The sequence below is a fragment of the Dasypus novemcinctus genome, chromosome 3 (assembly GCF_030445035.2).
Source record: "Dasypus novemcinctus isolate mDasNov1 chromosome 3, mDasNov1.1.hap2, whole genome shotgun sequence".
Classification (NCBI taxonomy): Eukaryota; Metazoa; Chordata; class Mammalia; order Cingulata; family Dasypodidae; genus Dasypus; species Dasypus novemcinctus.
Genome location: NC_080675.1, coordinates 72,159,693 through 72,182,806, shown reverse-complemented (window position 1 = coordinate 72,182,806; position 23,114 = coordinate 72,159,693). Strand labels below are relative to the sequence as shown.

The window sequence follows — 23,114 nt, the reverse complement described above, 5'->3', positions numbered from 1 at the left end:
CAGCAGATTATAACAAACTTAACCAGGTGTTGACTTCAATTGTAGTTGCTGTTCCAGATTTGGTTTCATTGCTTGAACACTTTAATATATCCCTTGCTACCTGATAGGTAGCTGCTGATACGAATTTTTTTTTTTTCTCAATACCTGTTAGTAAAGACTCCTGGAAGCAGTTTAATTTCAGCTGTCAAAACAATAAATGCATTTTCATTGCACTACATCAAAGGTATATCAACTCTTTAGTCCTATGTTATAATTTAGACCAGAGGACCTTGATTGCCATTCTCTTCTTCAAGACATCAAACTGGTTCATTAAGTTGATGTTATGCTTATTGGCTCTACTAAGAAAGAAGTAGCAACTATTTCAGACCTACTGGTAAAACATTTGCATCTCAGAGGGTGCGAAATAAATCTGAGAAAAATTCATCTCAATGAAATTTTTAGAGATCCAGGGCAATGGTGCATGTTGAGATAGCCCTTCAAAGGTGAAGTATAAGTTGTTGCACCTGATCCAGCCTATCGCTAAAAAGAGACACAATGCATGTTGGACATTTTTGGATTTTGGACAGTAACATATTGCTTATATGGGTGGGCTATTTTGTTCTAATTACAAAGTGACTTAAAAAGCTGCTAGTTTTGAGTGGGCTCTGCAATGGATCAGGTTGCTATGCAAGCTATCCTGCTACTTGGGTCTTATGCTGCAGCAGATCCAATGGTTCAGCAGAAGATAGAGTTGCAGTTTGAGGCTTATGGTGACCTTTATAGTTGAAACACCAGGAAGACTATTAGAATTTGGAAGTAATGCTCTGCTATCCTCTGTATAATAAATCTCCTTTTAAGAAACAGCATTGGGCTTGCTATTGGGCCTTAGTAGAGACTAAATACTTAACCATGGGCCACCAGATTACCAAGTTACCATGAGACCTGAATTGCCTGTTATGAATTAGGTGATATCTGACCATCAAACTTTAAGTTTGAGCATGCACAACAGCACTTTATCATCAAATGCAAGTGGTATATTCAAGATTGAGCTCAAGGAAGCTATGAATGTGCAAGTAAAGTAACTCACATGAGGAAATAGCCAAAATACCCATGGCCCCCATACCTGCTGTTACTGTCTCTTCTCCAATCTGCATTTATAATTTCATGGAGAGTTCCCTAGGCTAGTTGTCTGGAGAACAGAAAACATAGGCCTGGCTTAAAGATAATTCTGCAAGATATGCAGGCACCTCCCAGAAAAGGCCATCTGCATCACTAGAGACCTTTTCTGGAACATCCCTGAAGCCCAGTGAAAACTTAGTAGATACTCCACCTAGTGGGTAAAATTTTGAGTGGAGAAACTGGTGAACATTGTGCTTAGAAATAGAAATAGCCAAGGGTACAAATGTATTGATAGGTCGACTGTGGCAAATGGTTTGGATGGCTGGTCAGGGACATTGAAGGAATATGGTTAGAAAACTGGAGACAAAAAGGTCTGGGTAAGAAGAGTGGATAGAATTCTCTGAATGAGCTAAATCATGAAAATATTTCTAGTACATGTGAATGCTCACCAAAGAGTGACCACAATAGAGGAGTAATTTCATAATCAAGTGGATAGTCTGACTCATCCTGTGCATACCAGTCAGTCTCTCTCTCCAGACACTCTTATTATTACTAAATGGGCTCATGAACAAAGAGGTCATTGTGGAGCGAGTTGCTACACAGTGCAATGTGGGAAAATAAGCTCAGTCACAACAGAAACTTTTAGCAAATAACCACTTTATTATTTAAATAGCATGACCTTCCCCATCTCCTGGGAATGTCAAACTGTTCAGGATAAGGTTGGTTCATGGTAGCTCCACACAACCTACTTTGCATTGGAGGTGAAAGACAACTATACTGTCTCAGGGCGGGGTTTTTATACAACTCTGGAGGAGCGAACCCTGCCACTGATAGTTCCTTCCCTGATAAGCAGCTGGCGCTGCTTGTTTCTGGTTTCTGGGTTTAAAGAACGTTTAGGTCTTTTCATTAAGCCTGACATCTTTCCTGGACTGCAGAATGGAAATATGTTGAAAGATCTAAACAAAGTGGAAATGGATTTAGTTGTAGACTAAGGCTAGGGAATGGTCACTAGGTATGTCCATGGCTTCCCTAGCAGCATGGTGGCAGGAATGAAAGTTATGCATGGGCTTAGCAACATGGGCTTCCACTCACTAAGGCTTCTGACTATAGCCACTGCTGAGTGCCTAATCAACTAGCAACAGAGATTATCACCGAGTCCTCAGTATGGCACATTCCTGAGAATGGTCATTGAGCTGACTGATTACCCTGGATGACTTCTGTCAAGGAAGGGAAAGAAATCTGTTCTTACTGGTAGAGGCACCTATTCTGATTATCGATTTACTTCCCCTATGCTTCTTCTTCCAAAATGACTATTCATGGACTTACAGAATTTCTTAACCACTATCATGATATTGTGCTAAACTGAATAGGGTCAGACCCCTAAATTTTTGTACACCCAGAATTTCAGGATGTGACCTTATTTGGATGTAGTATCTTTGCAGATTCTACTACTTAAATTTAAATGAGGTTACACTGGATTAGGATGGGTCCTAAATCTAATTACTTGACTGCTATTCTTTTAAGTAGGCCATGTGAAACACAGAGATAAACACAGAGAAAATGCCATGTGAAGACAGAGGCAAAGATTGGAGTGATACAGCGATGAACCAAGAAACTACAGGGATTGTCCATAATCACCAAAAGCCAGGAGAGAGTCATGGAACAGATTCCCCTTAGAGCTTCCATAAGGAACCAACCATGTCAACAACTTGATTACAGACTTCAGACCTCCTGCACTGTGAAAAGAATATAATTCTATTGTTTTAAGCCTCCAAGTTTCTGGTACTTTATTATAGTAGACCTAGAAAACTAATTCGAGTATTCCATTTAGAATTTCTTTTGATCAAGGAACTTACTTCACAGTAAGTACTGAAGTATGTCAGTAGGCCCATGGTGGAATGGCCATTTAACAATCACTTAGAGTGACAGAGAGATGGAAATACATTGAAGAACTAGATCAATATTCTCCAGGATGCATATATAATCTAAACCAGCAGACTGATATATGGTATTGTTTCCCCTATAGTCAGAATCCACAGTTACCAGAATCTAGGGGTGAAAATAAGAGTGACACCATTCACTATTACACCTAGTCACCATTAGCAAAAATTTTGTTTCCTGTTCCTGTGACCTTATGTTTTGCTGGTCTAGAGGCTTTAATTCCAAAGGGATGGATCCTTCTACCAGCAGTCCACTTTGAGCTCCTTATGCCTCTGAATCTACAGGTAAAGAAGGGAATTACTGTAATGCCTGGTATGTTTGGTCCTGATACCAAGGGGAAATTGGACTGCTATTACACAATGAAGGTAAAGAAGGTATGGTGGAATAGCAGAGACCCCTTATGCCATCTCTTCTTACTACCTTATCCTGTGGTTAAAGTCATTGAAAAAATACAGTGACTCAAGTCATGGGTCTGATGGCTCAGATCATTCAGGAAAGTAGGTTTGAGTCACCCCACCAGTCAAAGAACCATGACCAGCTGGGGTGCTTGCAAAAGGCAAAAGGGGATATGCATTGGGTAGTGGAAGAAGGTGGTTTCAAATAACAGTTATGACCACATGATCAGTTACAGAAATGAGGACTATAAATCTTATGTATATTCCTTAGTTATGAGTATGTGTGTATGTGTGCACATTTATAAAGCAAATGTCTTTGTTTTCTTTCTCTTTTTATCCCTTTATCATCTAACATAAGATGTATTATATTCTTGCATCACAGTATTTGAGTTACAGGATATCTAAGAGAAGACTAAACATTACCCAAGGACTGTTTATACTCTTCTGGGCAAAGAAATTGCACATTTTTGGTTTTGTTTGTTGTATCATGGTACAAAGAAGTATTACTTTGTTATTGTCTTTATTTGGAAGTTAAGTATTGTTTAAGGAGTTGTGTATGGGTACCAAGTTATCAAGGGGTGGTCTGTGATAGTTTTATGTGTTAACTAGGTGATGCTATAATATACCCAGTTATTCAGTCAAACACTAATCTACATACTGCTGTGAAAGTATTTTATAAATGTGGTTAATTTGTACTATCAGTTGACTTTAAGCAGAGGAAAGTATCTTGATATGATTGGGCATAATCCAATCCTTCCAAAGGCCTTAAAAGCAAAACTTAGTTTTCTCTGAGAAAGAAATTCTTCCTGAAGACTAAAGCGTTAACTCCTGTTCCAGGGTTTCTAGCCTGTTAGCCAGTCAAACAGATTTGATTTCAGACTTGCCAATCCTACAACTGTGTGAGTCAGTTCCTCGAAATAAACCATTATTTTGAAATAAGTCTCTTTATGTATATATTCACTTGTAGCAGTTCAATATTATTGGTGAATTCCAAAAAGAAATATTGGGTTATGTTTGTCAATTGTTCTATACCTGGGCATGATTAAATTATGATTAGGGCTTTGATTGGGCCATGTCAGTAGGGTGTTGAGACACCACCAAGGGGTAGGGACTCACAGATAAAAGACATGGCAAAGGACAGAGTTGGAGTTTTTTGATGTTGGAATCTTGAACTGGAGCTCCGGGACATAAGCACACAGAGGAACTTGGTTTTGAAAAAAGAGAAGCAAACCCCAGGAAGAGAGGAACCCAGGAAGCCTGAACCCTGGCAGATATGGGCAGCTATCTTCTTATAACACTTGGCAAGAGACTTTGGTGAGGGAAGTAATGTACACTTTATGGTCAGGTAACTGTAAACTTCTACCCGAAATAATAAAACAAATTGATTTCTGGTATTTTGCATCAGCACCTCTTTGCTTGATTAATAAAACACCTGTACACTCATACACACACACATATTTTTACAGAACCTATTGGTTCTGTTTCTCTGGAGAATTCTGACTGATTCAGTAAGTATAATTGGTTTGTTTAAATAACTGACCACTTATCTCTAGTTCATTAAGGTAATTAATAAATATGTAGGCATGTATATGTTAGGTTAAGTAAATATACGTATGTATATATGTAAGTATATACACACAAAAGTTGATGACAAAAAATAAATTTAGAACTCACAGACCCACTTGAGCTGTGCAAACTTAAATATCAAAAGGAATGTTAAGTCAAAACTTTGCAGTATGCCTTTCTTTACAGTTATGTGGGTAATTGACCAATATTGATCCTAACCTTCTAAGCTTACCAGATTCCAGCAAAGCACCTTGTATATGGTACAGAAAGTCAATATATGTTACTGAAGAAATGAAATAAATGAATGAATGGATTCATGTATGAATGAGAAATTTTAAGATCTATTATATTAAATACGCTGAGGTATTTTACTACTGATTATTATAATCAAAGACAAAAATAAAATTGTTCTAAATTATAGATGTTTTAGATATTTTGAGACTGGAATTTAACAGATTCAATCCATAATATTCTCAGTATGTGATAAAATAGAGACTGCTGCTATAATGTTATCATTAATTTAGAGTCCCTATCAAAAAAAATAGGCAGAAAACCTACAATATTTGAAATAGAACTATAAAATGCATTTCATTTTCTAATTATATTTTAAAATATCCTTCTATGCTATAACTGTTTCAACTCATCCTAAAACAACTCATTGCAGGCATCAGTGTCTGCCCCCAGGCACTAACGAGGGTAAAGGGGACTCATTAAATGGGTGGAGCTCTACTAAATTACAGCAAACAGCTCTGGAGGAGCCCGATAGTTTTCTTTTAACTCAACATATTAATTGGTATGATATTGGTTTCAGCAGAGAATAGACTACACTCTCAGTTGGTTGTAAACTCTAAATTTGCTTTTATATCCTGTTCTAGTTGTCAAATAAATACTGATTCTCTTGAGCATATGTTATGTAATAGCTATGGGCTGAAAGATGGATATAGAACTGCAATATTATTTTCTGGCTTGTGAGTGATAGATTCTTCTTTCTTTTTAAATGTGTCAGAAAGGAATATGTTTGAAAGAACATATAATATAGATATGTATAAACATTATCTAAATAGCTGCAATTTTATGACTATTGCTGAGTTAGGACCTTACTGAAATATTATATATATATATAGACTGTGTTGTTTGCACTTAACTATTTATATAAAACAAAAACAACCAAGTAATGTTTAAAGTAGTTTTACTCATTTGGATAAAAATGAGTATAAAATGTCCTATGATCTTTCTGAGTTTTTAAATCATTAATTTCAGCAAAATGTGAAAACTATTTTGTCCTTTCATGCACATTCATTTTCCCAAGTGATCGTATATTGATCCACTAAATAAGTTAAGGATTAGTTTTGAAACTGTAGGAAATGAAAACTGTTTCTTTACACAATCCCTTACCTTCTTTCCGTCTTTTTCAAACTTTGAGATATCTATCTTGTCCTGAAATATCTTAGGAAAATGTATTAATCACAATTCATATGCTTTTTCATTATTTACAGGCCTTACTTGCATATTAGTAAGCATAAAATTAAGAGAGTGGGCCCCATTTTTTTGTAAATTTTCTCTTACTTTTTATATCACTACACTGGCAGTGATATATAATATATTGCCTGGTGGTAAAAGTAAATCAGTTATGGCATTGGAAGCATAATACATGTTGGAATGGAATCACACCTTTAAAGATATATGACAGAGGCAGGAAAATACACATTTCTACAATGCAAGTAAGTTCTTATTTACTATCAATAGTATGTCATATTGTATATTTGTCTATCTTTAGAATCGATATTCAGAAATATAAATGGAAACAACTTGTTTCTTTTAGTGTAAATCAACCTTAGTGAAATATAATTAATATAAATAAAACACACTGGTTTTAAGTGTACAGTCAATGAATTATGGTGAATGTATATACCTGTATAACTACTATATAGATATAGAATTTTTCAATGACCATCCAAAATACCTTTCTCTCCTTTCCAGTCAACCTCTAACCAGACAACTGTTACTGATCTAGTTTCTATCACTGTAGTAGTTTTGCTTATTCTTGAACACACATTTAGTTGCAAGTTTATAATATGTAATGCTTTATTGATGAAATTCTTTTGCTCAGCAAAATGTTTTTGAGACTCGTGGTGGTTTTTTCCTTCTATTGTTGCTTAGTATTCCATTACATGAATACAACACACTTTCTCTACTAACCTGTTAACAGCCATTGAGTTATTTCAAGTTTTGCTAATATTAATAAAGCTGTTATGAACATTCTTGGATACATTTTTTTGCTTACATATTTATTCCTTTCTCTTGTGTAAGTATTTGGAATGCAATTACTGTATAATTAAGTACATAGGAATATGTTAATGTAAAAAAAAGTACTGTCAAACACCTAATCAAAGTAGATGTAACATTTGCTCTTCTACCAGCAATGTATCAGAGTTCCATTTGTTCCACATCCTCATCAAAATGTGGATCACATTTTTTTATGTGTTTTATTTTTAAATTTTAGGATGGTTAGTGTGGACTGTGGTTAAATATGCATTTCCCTAATGAATAATAATGTTGAGATTATTTTATGTGATTATTGGCCATTCTTGTATATAAACTGTGAAGTATCTCTTTCATATTTTGCCAATTTCTTATTGGGAGCAATGTCTTTTTATTGCATAGGAAGACTTTCTTTTTATATTATGGATATGAGTCTTTTCTCACATGCATACACACATACACACAATCATTTCAAATATTTTCTCCCATTCAATGACTTACCTTGTCATTTTTCATGATGTAATTATTTTCTTTTAACATATTTGTTTTGACATAATTTCATAATTTCTAAAATCTTTCAAGAATAAATTAAGTTTCTGTATATCCTTTATCCAAATTCCCAAATGATCACACTTCACCACCTTTGCTTTTCTATACCTCCTCCTACTTCCTTTCTTTTCCTTCCTTCATTTTTTCTCTCTCTGTTATTTCTGTGCATATTAATATTATAGCCAACTAGATTTAGACTCTTTTGCATAATAAGGTTTTAATTAACTTAACTCCTGTAATAAATATGATATTGCTTATATTTTCTACTTTACTTGTTAGTAATTTCGATAATTTGTGTTTTTCAAGGTATTTGTCTATTTCACCTAAATTGTCAAGTTTATTGGCATGACCTTGTTCACAAATATTCTTTATAAGTCTTTTAATGTTTTGAGAATCTGTATTGACGTCTCGTTTTCTTTCCCCTTATTGATAATTTTTTGGGGTTTTTTGCTTATTTATTTCTTAAGTAGTTCTGAAGAGGATCAATTCATTTTGTCAATATTTTCTGAAAGCCAATTTTCGACTTTGGATTTTGTATATTTTTTGTTTTCTTTCTATTTCATTGACTTGTGCTTATTTTGTTTCTTTCTATTATTTTAGGTTTCATTTAGGTTTTTTTTTTCCTTTTTTAGCTTTTCATGTTTCAAGTTTAATTTATTTTTTCAATTTTTTAAAAAATTTATTTTGTATATCAATGTTGCAAGTTACTCTGTTAACACAATATAGTAGCTACACTGACAATCTGCTTTGGTCTGTAGTTACATTCCCCCCAACAACCCCTCCCCCCCATGCTGCCCCATTATTTATGCTCTTTCTGCACTCTTGAGGGATTTGGGATGATTTCCACACTGTTTCAGGTTGAGAAGGGACTTAAATATTAAGGGGCAGATAAAAGGAACTGTTTTGCTTGCAATTGAAGATACGCCTTGTTTTAGGTGTGGGTCTTGTCCATCATCATCATTTTGTTACTTGTCTAGGACAAGTCCAAAGAATTGAGGAGTAGGAATTAGGTACAACTATGCTGAGTTTCAAGGCTCAACTGGCATATGAAGCATCCAAAGAATTAAGTCTCTGAGAAATATATTTAACATTGAAAATTATATATTCAGTTAAAAGGAGTAGAAGAATCATGCTTAGGGGAATTACAAATGAGTATAACTGTTACATTGGGGAAATAGATTTGCCTATACTCCCAAATAGGCTTGCCAAGGAGTTGTTGATTTCATGAAACCATGTGGCTTGCCTGTGGTATCCTGACATACCTAGGCCCTTAGAAGCACTTTTGAGCAGTTCGTGAAATATGCCTGAGACCTAAGCAAGCTTAACCTCTTGACTCACTTTGAAATTTCTTAGTCATTTAAACTTTGTGCCCTTTAATACTCCTCCATTTTGGTCAAGGTATTTTTCCAAATGTATTGCTGATTAATGCTTGGTAATAACCATTTGGTGCAAGGGAGATTCATCCAGGGAGTCATGTCCCACATCACAGGGGAAGGTAGTGAGTCTATTTTCAGAGTTTGGCTTAGAGACAGGACACATTTGAGTATCAAGGAGATTTTCATAAGGTAGCTCTTAGGCATTGACCATAATTAAGCTTAGTTTCATTATTATAGGAATAAGATTCATAAAAGCCAGCATTTAGATCAAGTGCTTGGCATATTGGACTCCTTTCTTTTATTAGGTAAGGCTTATATATTTCAGATTTTTGCTGTCTTAAGAAAGTAGCAGGGCTTCCCCAAGATGAAAGTTTAATATTATGTTAGCTACTCCGTGGGCCTCTGCCTATCAGGAAAACATACTTATGACAAGAATAAATTTAGATCAAAGAAATATGCTTTAGATATATTTTCCCCTTATACCACCCTACTATCAACACTCTGTACTAGTGAGGTAACTTTGATGTAGCTCCTGAAATAACTTTCTTATATTTGTATTATTAGCTACAATAGTTGGCAACCCCAGAGTTCACTGTGTTATACAGTCCCTTGTTGTCTTCTCGTTTTTCTTCTATCAATATATGTGTTGTAAAATATCCCCTTTCAACCACATTCACACACACACTGCAGCATTGTTAATTACAGTCGCATCACTGTGTCACTATCATCTCTATTCATTACCAAACCATTACAATCAAACTAATTATAAATTCTACACAGATAAAGCATTGGCTCAGCATACTTCACTCACATTCTGTCTACCGGTTAACTAACTTTCAGACTCACTTTCCATGGGGCTGCTCACTATACTTAGTTCATTCATATCAGTGAGATCATGTAATATTTGTTGTTTTGTGTTTGGCTTATTTCACTCAACATAAGGTCCTCGAGGTTCATCTATGCACTCACATGCATCAGTATTTCATTCCTTCTTAGAGCTGAGTAATATTCCATCATATTATATACCACATTTTGTTTATTCACCTGTTGATGGACACTTGACTTACTTCCAACTTTTCGCAATTGTGAATAATACTGTTATGAACATATGTATGTATACAAGTCCCCACTTTCAGTTCTTCTGGATAAATACCTAGTAGCAAGATTATTGGATCATATATCAATTCTATACTTATATTCCTGAGGAAGTGCCAGCAGTGAATGAATATTCCTATTTTTCCAAATCCTCTCCAACACTTATAATTCTTTTTTCTTTTTTTAAACTTTTTTCCCCATTTTTATTGATACATACTAATAAAGCATAACCCATCCAAAGAGTACAATCATTGGTGTTTGGTGTAATCACATATTTATGCATTCATTATGCCAATCATTCCCAGGACACTTTCATTATTCCAATAATAATCAACAAAAAACAAAGAAAGCCATCACCTCTCAATCTCTCTATAGTTTTCTTTTTAATAGCAGCCACTCTAGTAGGTGTGAAAATATATCTCATTGTACTTTTGATTTACATTTCTATAATAGCTAGCCATGTTGAGCATCATTTCACGTGCCGTTTAGTCATTTGCATTTCCTCTTTAGAAAAGTGTCTGTTCAAATCTCTTGTCCAGTTTTAATTGAGTTGTCTTTTTATTATTGGTTGGATTTCTTTATATATGTTGACTCTTAGACCCTTATCAGATATGTGGTCTCCAAATATATTCTTCCTTTGAGTAGACTGTTCAATGTTGAGTTGACAAACTCCTTTGAAGTGCAGAAATTTTTAAGTTTGAAGAGGTCCGAGTTATCTATTTTTTATTTCATTTCTTGTATTCTGGGTATAAGGTCCAAGAAAAATTGCCCAACACAAGATTCTGGTGATATTCCTTCTATTTTCTTCTACAATTTTAAAAAAATAGTTCCAGTTCTTATATTTAGGTCTTTGATCCATCTTGAGTTAAATTTTGTATAGGACATGAGATAGGGATCCTCTTTCATGTCTTTTGGATATGTTCTTCCAGCATCATTTATTGAAGAGACTATTATGTCCCACTTGAGTGGACTTGGTGGCCTTTTCATATATCAGTTGATTGTAGATATATGGGTTTATATCTAAACTCTCAATTCAATTCCATTGGTCAATATGCACTTTTGCCCACTGTAGCTTTGTAATATGCTTTAAGGTCAGGTAGTGTGTGTCATCCAGATTTGTTCTTTATCAAAATGTTTTTGGCTCTTTGGAAACCTATACTCTTCCAAGTAAATTTGATAATTGGCTTTTCCAGTTCTGAAAAATATGCTGTTGGAATTTTTATTGGGATACTATTGAATCTGTAAATCAATTTTGGTATAATTGACATCTTAATAATATGTAGTCTTCAAATTCAAGAGCATGGAATGTCCTTCCATTTATTTAGGTCATCATTGATCTCTTTTAGCAATGTTGTATAGTTCTCAGTGTGCAAGTCATTTATGTCCTTAATTAAATATATTCCTAAATATTTGATTCTTTTAGTTGCTGTTGTAAATAGAATTTTTTATTGATTTTCTTCCCTGATTGCTCAATCTGAGTGTATTTTTTGCGTGTTATCTTATATCTTGCCACTTTGTTGAACTCATTAATTAGCTCTCATAGCTTTGTTGTAGATTTTTCAAGACTTTCTATGTATAGGATCATACCATCTGCAAATAGTAAATTTTTTATTTCTTTCTTTCCAATTTGGGTGCTTTTTATTTCTTTTTATTGCCTAAGTGCTTTAGCAAGGACTTCTGATGCAAAGGTGAATAAGAGTGGGGTGTCGGTGGGTATCCTTGTCTTGTTCCAGATCTTAGAGGGAAAGCCTTTGACCTTCACCACTTAGTATGATGTTAGCAATGGGTTTTCCTTATATGCACTTTAACATGTTGAGGAATTTTTCTTCTTTTCTTATCTTTCAAAGTTTTCTTCTTTTCTTATCTTATATTCAGAAAGGATGCTCAATTTTGTCAAATGCATTTTCTATGTTGATAGAAATGATCATGTAGTTTTTCACTTTAAATCTGTCTAATGGGGTTTGTTAAATTGATTGATTTTCTTATATTGAACCATTTTTGCACACCTGGGATAAAATCCACTTAATGATGGTGTATAATTTGTTTAATGTGATTTTAGATTTGATCTGCAAATATTTAGTTGAGGATTTTTCCATCTAAACTCATTAGAAAGATTGGTTGCAGTTTTCTTTCCGTAGCATCTTTATGTGGCTTTGGTATCAGAATGCTGTTAACTTCATAGAATGAGTTGCAAATTGCTTCCTTTTCTTCTTCTTCTTCTTCTTTTTGATGCGTTTGAGAGGATTAGTACTAGTTCTTTTTGGATGGTTGGTAGAATTCACCTATGAAGCCATCTGTTCCTGGGCGATTCTTTCTTGGGAGGTTTTGTTGTTGTTGTCCTTTGTTTTTGTTTTTGTTTTTTATTTTTATTATTATTTTAAATTTCTTTGTTTTTTTTAAAAATACTACATTCAAAAAATATGAGGTCCCCATATACCCCCTACCCCCCTCACCCCACTCCTTCTTGGGAGGTTTTTGATTGCTGATTCAACTTCCTTACTATTTCTATTTCTTGTTTAATCAGCACAGGTTGTCTGTGTCTTTTTAGAAATTTGTCCATTTCAACTAACTTTGTGCAACCCGTTGAAATACAATTTTTCATAGTATCCTCTTATGAACCTTTTTTATTTCTGTGGGTTCATTAGTGATGTTTCCTCTCTTGTTTCTGATTTTATTTATTTGCAACAGTTTTGGTTTTCTAAAGCTGCTGGGTGCAACATACAAGAAATGAGTTGGCTTTTGCAATAGGGACTTATTAGGGTAAAAGCTTACATTTCTCAGGCCATGAAAATGTCCAAATGTGGCATTATCAGAGATAAGACCTTATCAAAGTCAGCTGCTGGCAATCCTGGAGTCCTGCCTCATGGCAAGGCAAAATAGAGGCAAGTCTTTGCCAAGGTCCTTGCACTCCCCTTCAGACTCACTTTCTCACTGAGCTCAGCTGTGGGTGATTAGGCATATGGCTTGTTTCTCCCGTCTTCTCACTTTGGGCTGCTCCATTGATTCCAACCTTGGGGCTCTCTCTCAGATTCTTGGGGTTCTTCTTTCTTCAGTTGTAGGTGATCCTGGAGTCTTTTCTCACATGGCAGGGCAAAAACAGCAGCTGTCTTTCCATATGTGGCTCCTCCATTTATAAAATACTCCAGTAAATGTAATAAGACCCACCCTGGGTCCCATAAGCTAAACAAACGCTCTTAACTGAAGTGATCTAATCAAAAGATCCCTTAACTGAATCTACTTAAAAGGCCCTATATATGATAAGCTCCCATGCACATGGTTAGCTTAAGTACATAATTTTCTGAGGTCCACAAAAGACTCACACCAGGAAAACATCATCTTTTTTCTTTGATTGACTAACTAAATCCTCACCAATTTTGTTGATCTTCTCAAAAAAAGATTTGTTAATTCTTTCTATTTTTTAATTGTCAGTTTCATTTAATTCTGCTCTAATTTTTATTTCTTTTTTTCTGTTTTTAGAGTAATAACATTAAGTGTTAATTGATTAAACTCCACATTAAAGTACACAGATTGGAAGGATAGTTTAAAAATAATATCCATCTATATCATATGTACAAGAAACTCACGTTGGACCCAATGACACAAATAGCTTGCAAGTGAAAGGTTTGAAATTATTTTCCATGCAAACTGTAACCTAAAATGAGCTGGGGTAGCTATAATAATCTCAGACAAAAGAGACTTCACATGCAAAACTCTTTTAAGAGACAAAGAATGACACTATATATTAGTAAGTTCTACCAGAAGAAAAAACAATCATAAATATTTATGTACCTAACCAGGATGCCCCAAAATATATGAGGCAAAAACTGAGTGGACAAATAGATGCTTTACAATCATAGTAAGGAACTTCAATACACCACTCTCAGGAATAGACAGACCATTTAGAAAGGGGTTCAATTAAGAAACAGGGATCTTAAATAATGCATTAAAGGAACTAGACCTAACAAATATATACAAAATATAACACCCAAAAAAGTAGGATAAACATTCTTCTCAAAAGTTCATGGATTATTCGCCAGGATCACCTCATGCTAAGACTAAGAACATATCTCAATGAATTCAAAAACACTGAAATTATACAAAGCACTTTTTCTGTTCACAATGGAAAGAAGAAAATCAATATTGGCAGAGAATTGGAAAATTCACAAATATATGAAAGTTAAACAACACACTCTTTAACAATCAATGGGTCAAGAAGGAAATTGCAAGAGAAATCAGAAAATATCTTGAGACAAATGAAAATGAGGAGATAACATATCAAAATTTATGAGATGCAGTGGCAGTAGTTCTGAGAGGGAAATTTTTAGCCCCAAATGCCTAGATTAAAAAAAGAAAGAGCTAAAAACAATGATTTAATTACAAATCTGTAGGAACTAGGAAAAGAACAGTAAACTGATTGCAAAGCAAACGGCAGTACTTACTTCAATTATTTTCTCTGTAGGCTCATCTATTTCATATCTTATTTTTGTTCTCTTTCTACTCTTTGAGTTACCCTTAATAATAACATTCCTTTCTATACTCTTCTCCAAACCTCTTTCTCCTGTCTTTTCCTTTCAACGTCAAAAATCCCTTTATTATTTCTCAAAGGACAGGACTCATTAATGAATTTTCTCAATTTCTGTGTATCTATGAATATTTAAAACTCTCCCTCATATTTGATGGACAATTTTGCTGAATACAGAATTCTTCTCTGGCAGGTTTTCTCCAGCACCTTAACTATGACATATCACTGCCTTCTCACCTCCATGGTTTTAGATGAGAAATCAGTACTTAATCTTTTCAAGAATCCTTTATATATGATGTTTTTTGTTTTTTTTTTTTCTCTTGCTGCTTTCAGGATTCTCTATTTTTGGTGGCTGACAATGTGACTACTACATGTCTTGCAGTAGATTTGTTAGGATTTATTATCTTTGGAATATGCTGCACTTCTTGGAAATGTCCATCCATATGCCTCATAACTGCTTGGAAATTTTCAGCCATTATTTCCTTAAACACTCCTTCTGTTCTTTCCTTCTTTTCTCCTTCTGGGACAACTGAAATGTGCATGCTGTGTTTCACACTTTTATTCAATTTCATTTCTTTTTCTCTGTCTTTTCTTCTATCAGTACATTTCCAGATGTCCTGTCTTATAATTCACTAACTCTTTCCTCTGTCTGTTCAATTCTAATGCTGTGTGATTCTAGTGTATTTTTAATTTCTTCTATTTTGCCTTTCATTACTATAAGATCTGTTATTTTTAATATATGTTCAAACTTTCTTCTTCTGTAGCCCTCCCCTCCCCCCCAATGTATTCTTAATACACATTCTCTCTCCCTTCATCTCCTTGTATTGATTTAGAAGATTTGTGTGGACATTTTTGATTAGTTGTTCCAAATTTTGAATCTCCTCCAGGTTTTTAGTTTGCTCCTTTTCCTGGGCCATATCTTCCTATTTTTTATTATGCCTTGTAATTGTTTTACTGTTGTCTAGGCATCTATTTATCTTGATGGGCTTGTTCTGTTGGTCAGATTCTTTCTCTTGAGTATGGTTTTATTTTTGTTTGGCTTTGTGTTAAGACTTTTCTTTAACACTTGGTTCCACTTATTCTAAACCTTTAGATTTCCCTGTGTTAAACTGAAATTAATGAAAAGTAAAGAAGAAAAACAAGGAAGAATGCAGCTTGCTGCTTCCTACTCCACTATCTTGGATCTCCCGATAATTCACTTTTAAACGTGTTGTTTTTCTAATATATACCATTTGACCTATCTTGCTGATTTAAATACACTGCTTTGTTTGTACCCCATAAATTCCATTAAGCCATAAGTATTGTTTTCCTACTTATTCAGTTAAAAATTGTTTATTTTCCTTATAATTATTTTCTTTCAACTCTTTCTTAATTCCCAAACATTTGAAAATATTCTAGATATTTTTAATTGATTCATAATCAAATATCACTTTAATTGTATAATAGTTTCTGCATGACTTAAATTATTTGATACTCATTGAGACTCTATCTCTTGGAAGTTGTGTTCTGTAATTGTAAATAAAGTCAATTTGGTTGATTGCTGTGTTCAGATCTGTTAGAGCTGTTTTTTTTTTTTTTTTCCAGGCAGGTGTAAGGGTCAGCTATTTTTTCAATTACTGAGGAAAAAAGACTTTATGCCTCCAAGTGTAATTGTGTGTATGTGGGGTTTTTTAACTCTCCCTTTAGTTCTGTCATATATTGTTTCATATATTTTGAAGCTCTGTTTTTAATTGAATACAGATTTTGTGCTTTCATGGTTTCCTGATAAATTAACCCCTTTATGAAATGCCTGTGTTCATTGGTATACTTGTTTTCTTTTTCTTTTTTTGTGCTAATAATATAGGAACACCAGCTTTATTATGCTTAGTTTTACATGGTTTATCTTTTCCATCTTTTGACTTTCAATTACCTTTATCTTTATTTTCAAAACGTGTTTCTTAAAAATGCTTTATAAGTTGGTACTGCTATTTTAGGCAGCTTAGCAATCTTTTTCTTTTAGTTAGCATTTGCGTATAAAGTAGTTATATTTGGTATTGTTTTTCAACTCGGTACTGATTTTACATTTCCCCCATGTGTTCATTACTTCCTTCTGTCCTGATGAACTGCTTTCATTATATTTGGTGGATACAGTGTTTAAGACTTTTTAAAGGCTTTGTTTATACAAGAATACTTATTTTTATGTCCATTTTTAAAGGATATTCTAGGTTTACAGGATTTGTTTTAATTTTCTTTTCTTTTTCTTTTCGTGATTTTAAAGATATCATCCTGTTTTAATTTGGCTTCCATTATTTTTGAGGAAACTTCATTTGTAGTTCATGATTTTTTCCTATATATAATGTGTCTTGTTATCTGCTTCCTTTTATGGATTTTCCCTTTATAGTTGGTTTCCAGCAACTTGACTTTTATGTATCTAGCTAGGAGAGGTTATCTTAGATTTTATTCCGCTTGGTACTCATTGGCATTTTACATCATTAATGTCATCAGTTTGGGAAACTCCTTAATCATTTCACTTCAAATATTTCTTCTGTCCCATTTTCTTCTCCAACTCCTGGATACCCAATTATGATTATTTAGTTATTTTTATATTTCCCTCAAATCTCAGACTCTCTTTTCTGTTCCTTCAATTTTCCTATTTTTGACTTTAGATTTTTCCTTTTAATTTGTCTTCAAACACACTAATTCTTCGGCTATGCCTAAGCTTCTGTTAAGCACATTTAATAATTCAAATTTAGAACTTCTATATTTTTATTGTTTTTACATATCTGCTAAAATTTCCAGTCACATTATTCATATTGTCCAGCTATTACACTAGATACTTCAATATTTTTCATAGTTATTTTAAACTTCTTGTGATAAATCCAATATCTGGGGTGTCACTGGCTCTGCTTCTATTAACCATTCCCTTTTTTGTACAATGGTCACATTTCCTTGAATTTTCATCAAATTTGTGTAGGATTTCTTATTTTGTACATTACGAGAGAAAGAAGTAAAATATATTTATTTTGGGAAAAGGTTAGACTCTTTCTTAGGCTGCTAGTGTGGGGCTGAGTCTAAATGCTTTGTAGTTGAGCTGGTCTGGAATTTTGTGGCAGGGTTATTGCGATTCAGATCAGTACAGTTTTCAAATGTTTTTCAGGATATGGTTGTGGTTTTCCTTTTTAGTAAGAACTTGGATCTATGCACTATAGTAGTTTTGGAGATATATCGTTCTTAGATGAGCCACCTAATTTTCAATCTTTTGGAAGCTTCTACTCTGCCTGTTGCTATGCTGCCTACTTTCTGAGGAGATAGACAGCTGAGGAGATCCTTTCTATCTCCAGTCTCACCCTTTTCTGTGCTATTGGCTGCAGCTACCTTAGACTATAACTGTAGGAATATCCTCTCAATAGTTTCCCTCAGTTCTCTGCTGCTATAGCTATGGTATTTTAGTGTTGAATGTCAGGAGTGCTTGTTTGGGGGAAGAGAGCCTTGAGCTCTCCTTTTTCCCTTAGTCTCTTTTAGCTGAAAGCAATGATTGACAGACTTTTTCTTTCAGCTCTTCTGCTTCTTCTACATTCTTCCATAGCTAATATTCTAGGTTACCTAGGGGATTTCTCTCAATATTCTTTCTCTTCCACAATTCTTTCCTACCTGAAAAAAAGACAACCTCAGGGAAATTCTTTCTACTGTCTTTCCTTACCCCTATTTTCAAAGCAATATACCTATCAGTCATTGAAGAGCAATGGGAATGCAATGGGTCTTAGTATTTTTTTGTCTTACCCCTGGGACACGTAGGGATTCTATTTTGTCATAGTAGCCTACACATGATACTTAAAAGACTGTTAAAAGTTAGACTAGTTTCTCCTTACCTCAATTTGTGTCAGTTGTGGCCTCCTTTACTTTTAATAGGGGATGTGGCAGGGCACAATTATGGCTATTTACCATTTTATCAAGGCTGTCACTTTCTGCAATTTAATTCCATTAAGTTTCTTTGTATCCTCAACATTCTGATGTTACTATATTTTTTAAAGTATCATTTACAGCTTATTCTGTTTATATGTTTTATTTTTTGTTTTGCTTTTGGCAGTTAGGTTATTATGATTTCTTGTGATTTTTTTATATCCAAACTAGAAGTATTAGTTATTTATAAATATATTAAAACATGAGAAAATATTTCATTTTATTCAGAATACTATTTCTATTGATTTACATTCAATTATTAGGATACAAGCTTACATTCTCTGCTGGTAGCACAAAATTCCTCAGGAGCTACTCCCTGGCTACTGCTGGAAGTTCCATTTCCCAGAACCAAGAGAGGAAGAGATGGTCAGGCATGGATTTCAGCTACTGATTAGTAAATTCAGCTGGCTAAAATAAAATCCTAACAATAGCTAAAGTTCGAATATGTCCAATTTAGAAAAAGTCTGATAACCTCCATTTTAACTCCACCCCTGCATGAGTGGAAGTGGGGCTGATTGAAAATAACAGTGAATATAGGGACCTGCTTCTTTGTACCCAGGTTTTATTGTAGCCTTGGTCTAAGTTCCAACCCCAACTCTGGCAGGGAGGAAGCTGGAAGGACCTGCACCAACCTTTGGGCAACTGCAGGTGCTTTCACCCTATGTGGATTAGTGTGTTGTGCATTCTGTGGATACATTCCTGCCCCTGACAGGGCAGAAGGAACAGTGCTCCCACAACATCCCCAGGCAACTGCAGCTTCATTCAGCCCACAAGAACTAGATTATTGGACACATCGGTGGCTCCACCCCCACCCCTGGGGGTGGGGTTTCCCCAGCCCTCAGGGCAAATGAGTAGCTATTGGCCTGCATGGACTAGACTGGTGGGCAAACCTGTGGATTCATCAAATAGGATAGGATAGGAGGGAGGTGGTGTTTCCTCACCTTCTCTGGGAAATACCATGTGCTTTCAGCCTGCACAAACTAAGCTGTTAGACACATCTTTGGCTCTATCCATGTACCTTACAGAGCAGGAGGAAGAGCAATGCTCCCTCACCCTATATGGACAACTGAAGTCACTTTAGGCCTATACAGACTAGATTTCTGGGCACACCAGAAGCTCCATTCCTGCCCCTGGCAGGGGAGAAAGGTGGCTGGTGTTTCAAAAGTATACCTGGGCAACTACAGTCATATTTGACTCACATGTCTTAGTTTGCTGCCCACACCTATGACTCTATCCCCACCCCACACAGGAGAGAAAAGGGCATGGAGATTCATCTGTTTCTCTGGGCACTTGTAGACAGTCTTGGTCTGCATGGCTTGGATTACTCCGAACAACTGTAGTTCCCTCAGAGAAAGGTAGGAGAATTTCTTGGTTCCTGGGGCTCCATGGGCAATTTCAGCCTCCACAGCTTACAGTAGTAATTGCATCCTTGACTACTATTCCACAACCAGCAAGCAGAAAGGACAAGAAGCAGATGAAAAAGAGCTGAAAAATTTTAGATCATCTGAACAAGATCCACTATAAAGTTCCAAATTAAGTTTAACAAAACTTATCAAAGAGGGGCTATGGCACAAATTCAATCAAATAGAAAGCCCCAGGCTAAAAAAAGAAATTGAGTCCAGAATAAATACATCTAGTAAATAAGATGCCAAACACCAACAAAAAGCTACAATCCATACCAAGACACAGGAAGACATGGACCAAAGGAACAAACTAAGCCTCCAGATGACATAAAGGAATTGAGACAACTACATAGATGTTCAAACAAGCCTCCTTAATAAATTCAATGAGATGGCTAAAGAGATTAAGAACATCAAGAAGCCACTGGGTGATCACAAAGGAAAATATGCAGGCACACATAGAAAAATAGCAGATCTTATGGGAATCAATGGCACAGTAAATGAAATTAAAAATACACTGGAGGCATAGAACAGCAGAATTGAAGAAGCAGAAGAAATGATCTCTGAGTTTGAAAACAAGGTATCTAAATGTGAACATATAAAAGAATAGATAGTTGAAGAAGGGAAAAATTCAGGGAAATAAATACAGCAAGCAATGTGCAAAGATACATGTCATAGGTGTCCCAGAAGGAGAAAAGAAAGGAAAACAGGCAGAATGAATAGTTGAGGATATAATGGTAGAAAATTTTCCACCCCTATTGAAGGATGTAAATTGAAGGATGAAGAAGCACAACATACTCTCATTTGAATAAATTCAAATAGACCTACCCTTGGAAACATACTGATCAGAATATTAAATGCCAAAGATAAAGAGAGAATCCTAAGTGCAACAAGAGAAAAGAGCTTCATCACATTCAAGGGGTGCCCAATAAGATTAAGTGCTGATTTCTCAAAGGAAAACATAAAGGCAAGAAGGCAGTGGTTTGATATAATTCTAATCCTGAAAGAGAAAAACAGTCCACCATGAATTTTATGTCCAGCAAAATTGTCTTTCAGAAATGAGTGTGCATTTAGAATATTCATAGATAAACAGAAACTGAGGGACTTTGTAGCCAAGAGACTTTCTTTGTTGTAGGAAATGCTAGAGGGAGTGCTACAACCTGAAAAGAAGACAGTAGAGAAAGGCTTGGAATAGATTGTAGAAGTGAATTTATATCAGTAAAAGGAACTAAAAGTGTAAAAGGAGTGGTGAAAATAATATGTGACAGATAAAACCCAAAGATGAAAATGGGTGAAGTATGAGCAGGCATCAAAGTAATAAGATTGAATGTTAATGCATTAAACTCCCCAATCAAAATACACAGACTGGCAGAATAGATAAGAGTATACAAGTCATCTATATAGATACCTATATCTTAGACCCAAGGCCCAAGGATACAAATGGACTGAAAATGAAAGGTTGGCAAAAGCTATATCATGCATGCAGTAACCAAAAACAAAACAAAACAAAAAAAGCTAGTGTAGCTATATTTATATTGGCTGAACTAGGCTTTAAAAGCAAAGCTGTTGTTAGAGACAAGGATGGTCATTATATACTAATAACATTATATACTAATAAAAGGGATGATTCACCAGAACAAAATAACAATCAGAAATGTATATGCACCTAACCAGGATGTTCCAATTTACATGAGACAAACACTGGCAAAACTGAAGGGAGAAATAGAGATGTCTACAATAATAGCTGGAGACTTCAACATATAATTCTCAGCTTTAGATAGATCATTTGGGCAGGATATACATTCTTTTCAAGTCCACATGGATCATTCTACAGGATAGACGATATGTTAGGTCACAAAGCAGAAAATATTTAAAACATAAATATTATACAAAGCACTTTCTCTGATAACAGTGGAATAAAGTTGGAAATCAACAATAGGCAGAAAAAGGAAAAATTCACAAATATATGGAGATTAAACAACACACTCAAATAACCAGTGGGTCAAAGAAGAAATTGCAAGGGAAATCAATGAATATCTTAAGATGAATGAAATTGAGAACACAATGTATCAGAACATATAGGAAGCAGAGAAAGCAAAGCAGTGTTGAGAAGGAAATTTAGAGCCCTCAATGTGTACATTAAAAAAGAAGAGGAGCTAAAATCAATGACCTAACTACAGTGCTGCAGAAAATAGAAAAACAATCAGAAAGAATAAAATAACAAAGGTCAGCACAGAAATATATGAAATTGAAAATAAAACAACAATAGAGAGAATTAACAAAATGAAAAGTTGCTTCTTGAAGAAGATCAACAAAATTGATAAGCAGCTAGAATGACAAAGAAAAAAAGAGGGAAGATGGAAATAAGTAAAATCAGAAATGAGAAGGGGGACATTACCGCTGATCTCACAGAAATAAATGAAATCATAAGAGGACAACATGAACAACTGTATGCTAGCCAACTACACACTGTAGGTGAGATGGATAAATTCTTAGAAACACACAAATGTACACTGATCCTAGAAGAAATAGAAGACCTCAAGAAACCAATCACAAGCAAAGAGACTGAAGCAGCCATCAGACAACTCCCAAACTGAAAATTCCAGGACCCGATGTCTTCACAGGTGAATTCTACTAAGTATTTAAAGAAGATTTAATATTAATCTTTGTCAAAGTCTTCCAAAAATTTTAACAAGAAGGAACACTATCAAACTCATTCTATGAAGCCAATATCACCCTAACACCAAAGCCAAATAAAGATATTATGAAAAAAGAAAATTGCATACACACTTCCCTAATGAATATGGATGTAAAAATCCTCAACAAAATACTCATTAATTGAATTCAACAACACATTAAAAGAATTATTCATCATGATCAAGTGGGTTTTATCCCAGGCATGCAAGGGTAATTCAACACATGAAAATCAATCAGCATAATACACCACATTAATCAATCAAGGAAAAGAATT

The 23,114-nt window shown here is 34.7% G+C and overlaps 1 protein-coding gene across 26 annotated transcripts in view; it reads left to right on the top strand.

Annotated features, from left to right (window-relative positions):
- The window catches only part of LRFN5 (leucine rich repeat and fibronectin type III domain containing 5), a 311,670-nt gene that overhangs the window by 269,523 nt on the left and 19,033 nt on the right, over positions 1-23,114 (top strand). For 4 of the 26 annotated variants that reach the window (XM_058293519.2, XM_058293502.2, XM_058293499.2 and 1 more), the window contains one exon: positions 6,497-6,721. The exons of 21 other annotated variants lie outside the window; for them this stretch is intronic. The gene's annotated coding sequence lies outside the window, so the exon portion shown is untranslated. The remainder of the gene's footprint in view (positions 1-6,496; positions 6,722-23,114) is intronic. One more of the 26 variants, XM_058293508.2, reaches the window with a different exon arrangement.